This window comes from Sinocyclocheilus grahami, unplaced genomic scaffold (genome assembly GCF_001515645.1).
Source record: "Sinocyclocheilus grahami isolate Dianchi unplaced genomic scaffold, SAMN03320097.WGS_v1.1 scaffold598.1, whole genome shotgun sequence".
Classification (NCBI taxonomy): Eukaryota; Metazoa; Chordata; class Actinopteri; order Cypriniformes; family Cyprinidae; genus Sinocyclocheilus; species Sinocyclocheilus grahami.
The window spans coordinates 284,355-297,316 of NW_015505777.1; positions in this window are offsets into that span (position 1 = coordinate 284,355).

The window sequence follows — 12,962 nt, forward strand, 5'->3', positions numbered from 1 at the left end:
CATATATATATATATATATATATATATATATATATATATATATATATATATATATATATATATATACACACACACATCTATGTCTTTTAAAAGAAGCTCAACTCAAAGAAGCTAAAAAAAACCCTACTGTGAATGAAAAAGCATAAAAAAGTATTTTATGAAAAAAAGAAAGAAAATGGGGCACTACAGTATGTGACAGTTAGTCACAGAATACAGCCAATTCACACTGCACCAGCATATGCCAACAAACAACAGTCAAGTTTGATCAGCGTGTTACCCCTGTCAGCACTGGTTTGTGCCTGTTTTCTCTATTAAACATGTTGAATCGACGATTGTCGGATCTTGGAACGTCTGAGAAGAGAAATACTGTATTCGGCCAACTGTCGGCATTGGTCTACACTGTTAGACATTTCTGTAATTTCTACAGTTATTTACTGTATATCACCCAGTATAATACTGAAAATTCGCTTTACAGTAAGTAACTTTAATGCCCTTTGCATCATGGGAATTTTCTGTGACGTCAAACCCCACATACAGTGACTTACTGTATTTTTTTTAAATGGCTGTATACTACTGTATTTGCCGTAACGGCCTCTTTGGTGCCATTCTATTGAGGCTGCTTTATTTTCCTAATTTCTCACATTTGGATTGACAAGATTTGACTTAAACCATGTCTACAATGCTCCAACAGCTTGGGACTAAGTACACTGGATGTTACATCGCTTGTAATGTTTGGAAAATCCGTTTGTCCTTCGTGTCAGAAACAGCGTGAGCGCTTGGAGTACATATGTGCGGCAGACTCAGAAATATACTGGGGCATCAATTTACTGTCCACATCCACTGTAGATAGAATAATGGGTTTTTTGGCTAGCTCCCTTTTTAGTTTTAGAATTTGTTTGTTATAGTTTTTAATGGATTTACTGCATTTTTTTGTATTTGTGTTTTAAAGACAACTACAATGAAGCATTAAGAAAGATATGAGCATGCCACCCTGAGACTAATAATTCATGGTAAGAGAACAACTATGGTTTTGAGAGATTTGCGTATTCTATATGGGGTTTGCCTTTTAAAAGTGTGCCATTTCTACTTGTTTTTCAGAGAAGACATTTCGGTCACTAACAAAGTGGATGGTGAGCAAAGGTGGTGGCCAAGTTTTGGAGCAGCACCTGGGTTTTGCAGATGGCTATGTATTCTTTGGCTGCTTATCTTTTTTTCCCCATTATGTTTCTGTTGCCTAAAGATTCTTTGTTAGGATAAATCCAGATGATACAACATAATGCACTGCAAAATGTCCTAAGACAGGAGAAATGAAGATGCACTGTTCTATCATTGGAAGACTGTATTTATAAGTGTTATACATGCAATGTTTTAAATAACGAATTTGATATTTTGTAATTATCGTGTCTCTTTTAATTGAATGCCAGTAGTACCTATGTAGGGTAAAAATAAAATGAATTCTATATAAAAATTATACAATTTAATGAAATATATTAAAATGAATTAATTACAGTTGTATACTGATTAATTGGATTTTTTACAGTAAGTTACTGTAAAAAGTACAGTTTGCTACTGTAAATCTGAATTACAGTAACTTACTGGCAACAGTGTTGCCAGTAAGTTACTGTAAAAACCCTTTGAAGCATTTCCTTTCTGTTGTCACTGTTTACAGTAAAGCACAAGAGCAACTTAAGTCATAATTCATGGCTAATCAAAACAGACACAACATGCTGATTAGTGGTAGACTTCTAGAATGAACAGCAAAACAAATATATTCAAATATCTGTGTAGTGGTTCAACACAATGACAAGACAACCACAATCCTAACAATGGCAACTCTACTGTAAACAGTTTAACTATACCAACTCTAAACTTTGGGATCTACTTGACTGCACTGAAAATTATCACTTGACTCATTTTTATAGCAGGAGAAAAGTGCTTTGAGGTATTTATATAAATTATTATTAATGGCAAGCGAATGGGCATATAACGAACTGAAAGAAATGGAAATTGTAAATAAATGAATATGTAGTATCTAAAACAGAAATTATTATCATTATGCAAGGCAGTCATTTTCAGTGGAACAGCCCTAGTGGAAAAACTAAAACATGCACTGAAATGTCAACAATGATTTCATTTGTGATGTTGACTGAACCAGACCTCATTTTTCTGCCCAACAGGACTTGATGAAAGACACTGCAGCTCTTTTAAGCTTTAAAGTATACCGTAATGCTAAAATGTAGCAACAAACAACAAAAGGAATCATACACTATATGGTGTATTGTTTCCCTTAGCATGTCTTTGCTTCTCATTTTCCCTGCATTTGTTCTTAAAAGTCAACAGCACATCTGTGTCAGTGTGGAGTAATTGCTTTGGGAGCTAAAGCTCTAGGCATCAAAAGTGAAGGATGTGCAGCAAAATGTATGCAGTGCAAAGTATGTGCAAAATGGCAAGCAACTTAGCAAAAAAAAAAATTTGTAAAAAAGATTTATTTATATTTTTGAAAAAATTATCTTTTGTTCACCAATTAAGGCTGTTTTTTTTTTCAAAATACAGTAATATAAACACTAATATTGTGAAATAGTATTACAAATTAAAATAACTGTTTTATATTTGTATATATTTTAAAATGAAATGTATTCCTGAATCTGAACTTTCATCATCATCACTCTAGTCTTCAGTGTCACATGATCCTTCAGAAATCATTCTAATATGCTGATGTGCTGCTGCTCAATAAACATTTCTCATTAGTATCAATGATGAAAACAGTATGCTGCTTAACATTTTTGTGGAAATCATACTTTTTTAAAATGGAACATTATAAATGTCTTTACTGTCACTTTTGATCAATTTAATGTGTCCTTGCTGAATCAAAAATATTTAAACAAACAAACGGGGTTTTTTTTAATAAGAAATTAATCCTATATTTCTGGGGTTTACCCTCCTGCTCAGTGCCGCCATTTTGCCACAGCTAAGTGTACTATTTACACACATGAGTCTGCCTTTCATTAGACAATAGCCAGAGACAGGTGGAGTAAAATTCATTGATGTTCACTGCAGTTATCTCTACACACTCACTCTGCTAAGCAAGAGTGGACAGATGCTGTTAGAACAGACCCTCAGCTTAGATTAGGCTATTCGTCAGCCTGCAGCTATTGCCCTGTCTACCAGCCTAATAGCCCCACTCACTGAGTCCAACTCAGACTCCCGGAGATTCACTGGAAAGCTGGCCAAGCCAATAAGAACATACATATATAACGTAGATGGTAATTTTTTGTCGACATTAGACAGGAAGTGACCAGATTTATGATGGCAATCAAAGGTCTGGCTCTTTTTCCTGAAAATATCACTCCACACTAATGTTCTAATTCATTAGTCCTAATTTTAATGTTCAAACCATTCGCTAAAAGTAATTTACCAACTACACCATAATGCATTTTACAGTTGTAAATATCTACTCATAAATTTATATGATGGTGATTCTGTTTGGGGTCAGTAAGATTTTTTTAAAGAAATTAATATTTTAATTCAGTAAGGATGAACAAAATTGAATTAAAAATATTCATAATGTTACAGAAGATTTCTATTTCAAACTAAATTATGTTCTTTTGATCTTTATATTCCTGAAAAAAAAGAGTATCATGATCTCCACTAAAAAAATAAGCAGCGCATATGTGACAATGAGCAGATTGAGCAGAAAATCAGCATATCAGAATGATTTCTGAAGGATCCAACAACACTATATATATATTAAATTGTAATAATATCGCAATATTGCTGTTTTTTTCTGTATTTTTGGTATTGCAGTTTTGTTCACATTCATTTTAATAAATACTTATTTCATTACTCCTTTAAGAAACAGTACAGGAAAACTTGAGCCTTCTGTAAAGGAAAAAAAAATCTTTCCATATTTATTTTTTACAGAAAGTCTGATATATGACAAAAAATCTTTGTATTTTTATTTTCTTCATTTTTACAAGTGAATATCTGCTATCTAAAGAACAAATGATAATCATTTAACATATTTTGGACATTTGTTTCTTTGATTTATCCTTATCACCTTTTTGAAATCGAATGAGAAAGGCCAGAATGTGTTTGACCCAGTAAATCACAGATCTCACCTCAGAAAGCCCACAGAGAAGCTTGAGGCGTTTGCATACACTAGCACTGTCACACTGCGACAACAGACCGGTTGAGAGCAGAACGGTACAATACCCAGCTCACAGCGGCCCTTTGAAGAGAACCAACACACCACAGATCAGTAACAGAAAACAGAAGAGACTTAGAGAATGGAAAGCAGGAAGTACAGCTGGATGGCAAAGAAGAAATGCACATGAAAAAAAGATAAAGAAGTGGAACATTACAAGTTCTGGAGGTGTTTTATTTACATAACATGTTGTATTATGAGGGAACATATCCATTAAAGTAATTCAATTGACTGTAAGACTGCTTTTATTCATTGAAAGCGAGTCTTTGCTTTCTAAACATCTCTTCATTAAATGCTAAACATCCTCATGTCTGTGTAAGCATGTGACTTGTACAGTTTTTTCTCTTGCAATTACAAGTTTATATCTCACAATTCAGACTTTCTTTCCACAGAATTGTGTTTTATTTATCGCAAATGCAATGAAACATAAAGATGTCTCACAATTCTGACTTTTTTCTTTGCAGTTGCGAGTTTATTTCATATAGCTCACAATTTAGATATTTCCTTTCAGAATTGTGAGTTTATAACTCTGAAATCTGTCAATTCTTGGTATATACGTCTCAAAATTATTGTTTATTTTTCTTAGAATTGGAAAAAAAGAGTCAGAATTGTGAGATGTAAACTCAGAATTGCCAAAAAAGGTCACAATTATCTTTTTTATTTGTTTATCCCAGACATTGATAACCTTACAAATATATACCTAAAAATATCTCCAGTGAAAAAAAAAATATTTAAAACGTCATGCTTCTATTCTTTAGAAGAAACAAAAATTAGACCACTGCAGTCATAGAGAAATGCAGACAGAAAGCGAAATTAAGAGATGCTTTCTGATGCTTTATCACGCATTAGGCCAGACGAAGGCATATGAGAATGCTACAGGTCATATGTCATAATCATTACAGGTCCATTATCATATATAACTCACTACAATTATAGGCTGCATTTATAAGAAATGCACGTTTGAGCATTTGTATAACAGTAAAAAGCATCAGTTGATCTCACTTGAGGTTAATGCACTGCTCCGTGGATCAAATGACTGATACGTTTATAATTTGCATAGACGGAAATGCGTGAGTGGAAACAAATGATGACTAATTACAATGTTTACAGACCCCCATTACAGTCATGCAAGGTAATGACATCTTAAACCGCTGCAGCATGCAACAGTGATTTGACAATGGCGTAAAGGAAAAATTACAATATTCAACATTAAGGGAGATTAAGATGAATATAACGTTACAACATCCAATCATAGGAATTCCCACTTTGACCAACAATATAGACACTTAGTGACCTCTAATGAGGGAAAGAAAAAAAAAATCATGCATCAATGCATTAACTGCATTAATTGTCATTCAGAAAGGATGACATAAGGCCACTCTTACTGTTTTAATTTGCCAAGATCATTGACAGTATTGTTAAGAGTTTAAGACTATTTAATCACAGTATAAAACTGGTTGCATTTACCACATGGGTGCACGTTATATAAAATATTTCATACACTGGAACAAAATGCACTGGAATGATGCAATAAAACAATTTGCAAACAATAGTGTGCAACTGAAATAATTATCTCAAATATTCAACAGTATAAACTCACATGCATGTTTTAATGTTAATAATCACATTTTGTTTCTTTGCAGGCTGAAATGAAGACGGACACACTTTTTGTTTTATCCAGCTGTATTTACTCAGTGCAGCTTATAACATTCAAGTGAAAGATATAACACCAACATATCAGAAAAAAATTAAAAATAATAAAAAATAAAACCAGAGTCAGAGTTGGAAAAAGAATCACCCCCTTGTATCAGTATTTTGTTGAACCACATTTTGATTTAATTACAGCCTTTAGTCTGTTGAGATACAGTATGTCTCTACTAACTTTGCACATCTAGACTTTGCAATATTTGCAAAGAACTGCACTCTTCTTTGCAGAACTGCTCAAGTTCAGTTCAATTCGACGGTGACCATTTGTGGACTGCAGTCTTCAAGTCATTCCACAGATTTTAAATGGGGTTTAAGTTGGGGCTCTGACTAGGCCAGGGGTAGGCAAGTTCGGTCCTAGAGAGCCGCAGTCCTGCAGAGTTCAGCTCCAACCCTGAAAACAAAACTCACCTGCCTATAGCCTTAGTAATCCTGAAGACACTGATTAGCTTGTTCAGGTGTGTTTGATTAGGGTTGGAGCTGAACTCTGCAGGACTGCGGCTCTCTAGGACCGAACTTACCTACCCCTGGACTAGGCCATGCAAGGACATTCACCTTTTTCTCCTTCAACCACTGTGTGTTCAGAAGGTAAACCTTCTTTCTATTGACAACTTTCTGGCAGAGCCTAAGGCAGCAGATTTTCCTCAAGAATTTGACAGTATTTTGCCCATCCATTTTTCTTTCTATCCTGACTCCAGTGTGACTGCATGTGGCCTTTCTTGAGTTTTTTTTTCTTTCTTTCTTGCAACCCTCCCATATAAGCACATTTGTGGAGAATTTGTGATATTGTTGTCACATGCACACAATGACCACTCTTTGTAATAAATAAATTCCTGAAACTGCTTCAGAGTTGCTGTAGGCCTCATGCTGAGCTTATCAAAGTGACCACAGCTGATCACAGTTGAAAGTTGAATTGCTTTCTGTGCCATTGAGAAGGTGATTAGCTACACCTGATTAAGTTTATAAGTAATTTTTAGGAGGGGGTGATATTTTTTCCAACGCAGTAATACGTTTTTTTTTTTTCAGACATGCTGGTGTTATATCTTTCACTTGGATGTTATAAGTTGCACTGAGTAAATACTGCTGGATAAAACAAAAACTGTGTCCATTTTCATTTCAGGCTGCAAAACAACCAAATCTGATTACTTTAAAGGGGCGTGATTCTTTTCTTTACCCACTGTATATGTATATACAAACTATATATGAACACACATATACAGTTGATTGGTGACAAACATGATGCAGGGTAACAACGCACTGCGTTATGCAGCATACAGAATGCAGTTAAATGCCCCTGTATGAGTTTTTGTCTCATATTTATATCATATGATATCACACGAGCAGTAAGAGAAATATCACACGAGTGTTGTTTTTGTCCCAAATAGCACAAGTACAAATGTGATATTGATTTTATGCAGCAGTTTAATAAATAACTTAATATTGTGTTGTAATTTAGACAATGTTTTTGCTCAGTTTTGTCAATGCAAATGATACGACTTAAGCCACAGCAGAACTGTTGTGCATCTTCAACCAACACACAATTTATTAATTAATCTGCATTATTAATTACCAATGATTCAATAGCCCATTCAAAAAGAGAGCCATTTACTTCATTCCTGAATGAATCAGCCATTTGAACAAATTGAATGAATGAATGAATGTCTCAATTACTGTTTCATTGAGACATTTACTGCCACCTGCTGGCAGTTTTAGTTTCTTATTTATAGTTTCATTGCATTAAAATAATTTTAGATTTACAAATTAATGAAAATAAAAATCCATATTAATAATAAAAAAAAACTAATTAAACAGACAGTTCACCCAAAAATATAAAAAAGAAAGAAAAAAAGAAAACGAAAGAAAGAAAAAAACTCAATAATGCTACTTTTTGTAATGTCTATTTCATGCCTTTCTCGTGTAACACAATAATGGCTTTACATTATCTTTTGTCGGTAATATCTCAGCCAAATGTGATGTGTCATTAATATGTGATTAATTAGATTAATTATTCGCCACATTGTGTAATTAATTAGATTCAAATGTTTAATTGACTGACAACACTAGTATTAATCTAAACATGTAAGTATAAGTCTAAAGATATATATGTAAATCCAAATGTAAAGTATATACATCTAAACATATATATATAGAGAGACATATCTGAATATATAAATGTAAATATTGAATACACAGATGTAAATTTGCATCTATAGAGTAACAGGTCTAAATATGTATGTAAATCTAAATATATAGTTAGAAGTAGACTATAGTTAGAATGTACATATCAATATATGTCTGACACCATAAATGTACATTTGAATACATGTTTATAAATCCAGAATAAATAAAATGCAAATCTGAATATATGTCGTCTGTCTGTCTCTATCTCTCACTTTCAACAGTTACTTATTTATTTATTGTTTGTGTTACGATCCTCGTATGTTTTGTATTTTTGTTTGCTCCCTGTTTTCTTTTCTCCTGTTCCTCTTTTGTTGTTCCTGCTCTAAATTCTTAGGTTTTGTTTATTGGCTGCTCGGTTCATCAGTTGATCAATCAGGATGGACCTACCCGTGTAAAAGGCGGCCGGGTTTCATGTGCTGCTGTCAGCTGTCCCTCTTTCCAGCCAGCGGGCGAATGTCCATTTCTGCCAGCCGCGCTCATTTTTTTCTTTGACTGTTTGAGTTGTGTTTATTAGTTCTTTTGAATTGTTCAGTTGACTGACTTATTCGTTAGTTTATTGAGGCTTTCTGGTCCTGTACTTAGGTTTACTAAACCTGTGTCATTGTTCGCTAGAACTTAGAAACACCTGTTGCTGAATGATTAGTGCTTTAATTGCTAGTTTGACATGTGGTGCTAAGTTACCCCTGTGATCAGTTAACCTAGACCAGGGTTTCTCAAATCTTGTCCTGGGGGTCCAATGCGCTGCAGAGTTTAGCTCCAACCCTGATCAAACTCACCTACCTGTGATTTTCTGATGATCCTGAAGACATTGATTAGCATGCTCAGGTGTGTTTGATTAGGGTTAGAGCTAAACTCTGCAGGAAAGTGGATCTCGTGGGCCAGATTTGAGGATCCCTGACCTAGACCAATGTGTTTTTGTTAAGTGAGTCCTGTTAGAATGATTTTGGGAAAAGGAGGTAGGTAAGTTTTGCATTTAAATTTAGTTATTTTCTTGTTAGTTCTAGTTAGGGAGTGACTGCCACTTATGTATGTTTGTTATTAATTAGGGTAGTTTATGTTGGGCGTCGGATACGCTGAAGTTTGCGGTTTTATTTCTACATTTTCTGTTTGATAGTTAGATTAGTTGGGTTGAGGTTCAGTTATCGGGGTTGTTTTGCTTTTGATTATTTATTTTTGGCGTCACTCAGTTTTCTCCTTTTTCCCATAATTTATCCTATAAGTTATTTATTTTTAGTGATTGCTAATCTGCACCTCTCAAAAATAAATCGAGTTCGTATTGAACGTGATTGCCTGTTTCCTGGTCATTTCCTTTCATGGTTTGCCCCAGTGCCAGTTGTGTCTCACTTAAATGTTATGAAAAATCCCCACAAATATTAAACACGCAACAGTTTGTTTGTTTGTTTGTTTGTTTGTTTGTTTGTCTGTCAGTAAAAACTTAAAAGGTGTGTCTCTATACAAAAACTGACTTTCCAAAATAATTCTACCCTGAAAAATATTCACTGGAGTAAACATGTGACAACTTGCCCCAGTCTCCGATGATCCTGAAGACATTGATTAGCATGCTCAGGTGTGTTTGATTAGGGTTAGAGCTAAACTCTGCAGGAAAGTGGATCTCGTGGGCCAGATTTGAGGATCCCTGACCTAGACCAATGTGTTTTTGTTAAGTGAGTCCTGTTAGAATGATTTTGGGAAAAGGAGGTAGGTAAGTTTTGCATTTAAATTTAGTTATTTTCTTGTTAGTTCTAGTTAGGGAGTGACTGCCACTTATGTATGTTTGTTATTAATTAGGGTAGTTTATGTTGGGCGTCGGATACGCTGAAGTTTGCGGTTTTATTTCTACATTTTCTGTTTGATAGTTAGATTAGTTGGGTTGAGGTTCAGTTATCGGGGTTGTTTTGCTTTTGATTATTTATTTTTGGCGTCACTCAGTTTTCTCCTTTTTCCCATAATTTATCCTATAAGTTATTTATTTTTAGTGATTGCTAATCTGCACCTCTCAAAAATAAATTGAGTTCGTATTGAACGTGATTGCCTGTTTCCTGGTCATTTCCTTTCATGGTTTGCCCCAGTGCCAGTTGTGTCTCACTTAAATGTTATGAAACATCCCCACAAATATTAAACACGCAACAGTTTGTTTGTTTGTTTGTCTGTCAGTAAAAACTTAAAAGGTGTGTCTCTATACAAAAACTGACTTTCCAAAATAATTCTACCCTGAAAAATATTCACTGGAGTAAATATGTGACAACTTGCCCCAGTCTCCTCTACAGTATATAGTTGATAATCTGAAGGCCAGTAGACTCATTATCTGGAAAAGAGTTGACCATGGCCTTCAACAACATCTGTGTCCATGCCACCAATTACACATCCATCTGTTTGAAATGCTTCATAACACCAGCAATTGCAGAGTATACTAGAAGAAAGCAAATATTTCTCTTAAGACAGGAGAGCAACATCCTCATGTGACTCACAGTAAAGGCCGCTAGTGTAAAATGTATGCAGACCTTGTGAAAGCATGTCATGAACACCATATGGCATTGCTCTCTGCTGGCTACAGCATTGCATAAATGTGTGGTTCACATGAGAGCTGCTCGCTTGCCATATCACAATAGGCTATATTTTGTCTAAGTGGATGTAGGAGACATATATCACTTAAGTCAGTAAACCCAGGGTGCGAACTACGGGGGAGCTCGGCTCCCTTTAATAAGACATGGGCTCCCCTGAAAACGTGATTTGTGAAATTTTGGGGGGTCTCCACAAATATTGGCAATGTGTTATTTTGACGTGCAATTTCAGTTTTGTGTAATGTGATCATCGTGGATTATTATGTGTAAAATTGCAAAAATATCATTCATTCATGCATGACGGCGATTTAAATCTAATTCACTTCAATTAAGATAAATATACATGCTATTCTTGTCATGAGCATCAAGGTGTGGGGGCGCTGCGGTGCAAATTCCACTCATGTTTAGTACATGTTAACTCAAAGATTCGTAGAAAAAATATAAACGTTGGACTCTGGTCGATTCTGTGTTAAGGTAAGGCATGTTATTTGCAATCATGTGTTGTGGCTGGGTTGTTATAGGTCTGCGTGACTCTTGATGTCTTAGGCCTAATTGAACATAGGAATTATGGTATTAATTATAGTGCTTGCATAAAGCAAGTAGTGCATACACTTGTAGCTGTTATGTATCTTTGTAATTCATTGTAAGCCCCCTTTTGAGGCACGAGCGCATGAACCCCCCATAAAAAAAACCGAAGTGGGCTCCCCCAAAGTCCACGGTGTAGTTCGAACACTGAGTAAAGCGCTAGTTCCTTGCAATGTTTAGAGAGTAAAGCTTCATTCAAGCATCTGTATCGAGTTGAACTCCAGTAATCAAGCTACTACGAACACAATGGGATGAGAAATGACAAAACATAATCCATAACAGACAAATGTTTTGCATCTGCAGTCTTTCGCAAACTGCAAAATTAAAGGTTAACATTTTATTCACTTCAGCCATTCATATCGAAGTGGGCTGGGGGGGGGGGGAAGAGCCACAGAAGTGACCCAGTTCTCCCTGTTGTTAGTGTTTAAGATCAGAACACACATTGTTTCAGGCGATGGCAACCGCAGCAGATGTGATGCTGGCAGATGTGTGCAGTAATTAAGGCGCTAAGAGTTTTTCTATTAATTATTCTATTCTCCCAAAGGGAGAAATCATACCACTTTCACATGAGAGGCATGCACACTGTTACTATACAATTTAGATTGAATGGTTTCAAACAGCTACAGAATTTGAAAGATAAAATGACTGATTGCATAACTTAAAAATTTAGGTGAGTGTTTAGTTTGTGTTCACTGAAATTTAGCTATGAAGCAAATTATATTAATAATAAGGGCTGAATGATTAATCGAAATCCAACCGAAATCGTGATTTGGCAGCAAAGGCTGCCATTTTTTAATGAAATAAACATATGCACAGCGCCAGTAGTAAATGCTGCTCATCTCTGCAAGCGCTGCGAGTTTGAGTCACTTATAACGTGCATCTGATTAAGCAACACGACATCCTTCAAACTTAACTTTATAAACCTGTTGTTGAGAACATTATAACATGATTTTACTCCAAAACATCAGTCGAGTGTTTTAAAATAAGTTCATTTTCTGATCTGATGTGGCTGCTTATTACAGAATGAAAATATATTCTGCAATAAAGGCTATGTCGATTAGCATTACATTATAAACTGACTTTATTATTATGAAAATACCCAAGATGGTGTGAAGAACACAGACAAACCATATATTTTCATAGGTTTATTGTCTTCATGTTTAATCAGTTCATACGTTTCTAGCTGCTTTTAATTCAGTCACGATAGCTGGATACCTTTGTCCATCTTAGTGATGTCCTGGAACGTCATGTATTCTATTACATCTGTGGTGCATTTGTGGAGTTTCTGCATGAGGGCGCCCTCTGGCGTCCAGTATGAATGAAACAGACATTACATGAGTTTAGCACTCAGTCCAATAAATAGGCCAAAAATAGGGAAAAAAATACTTCTTTCTAAATAAATTTGATTTGATAATCCATGTTTCCCCTTCAGGAACTCGAGCTGCGTCGAGATTCGCTTTTGGAACGCCCCTGCGTGACCGCGTTCTGAAGCACGTGTAAAATCAGTTCAATGGAGCAGCGAGACGTCACGAGCGGGGTGACGTGAGCGCCAGGAAGTATAAAAGCGTATCCGGCAGAGCGCAAGTTAGCTTCTGCTCTTCAGTAGCGCTCTGTGTATGTGTCAGTCTATTTACTGTTGTCTGTCAGTCCACAAGCATTCAAAAGAATATGTCAAAGTCTAAACTAATATCTATGGCGAGCAAACGGCATTACAGACGTTGTGTGCC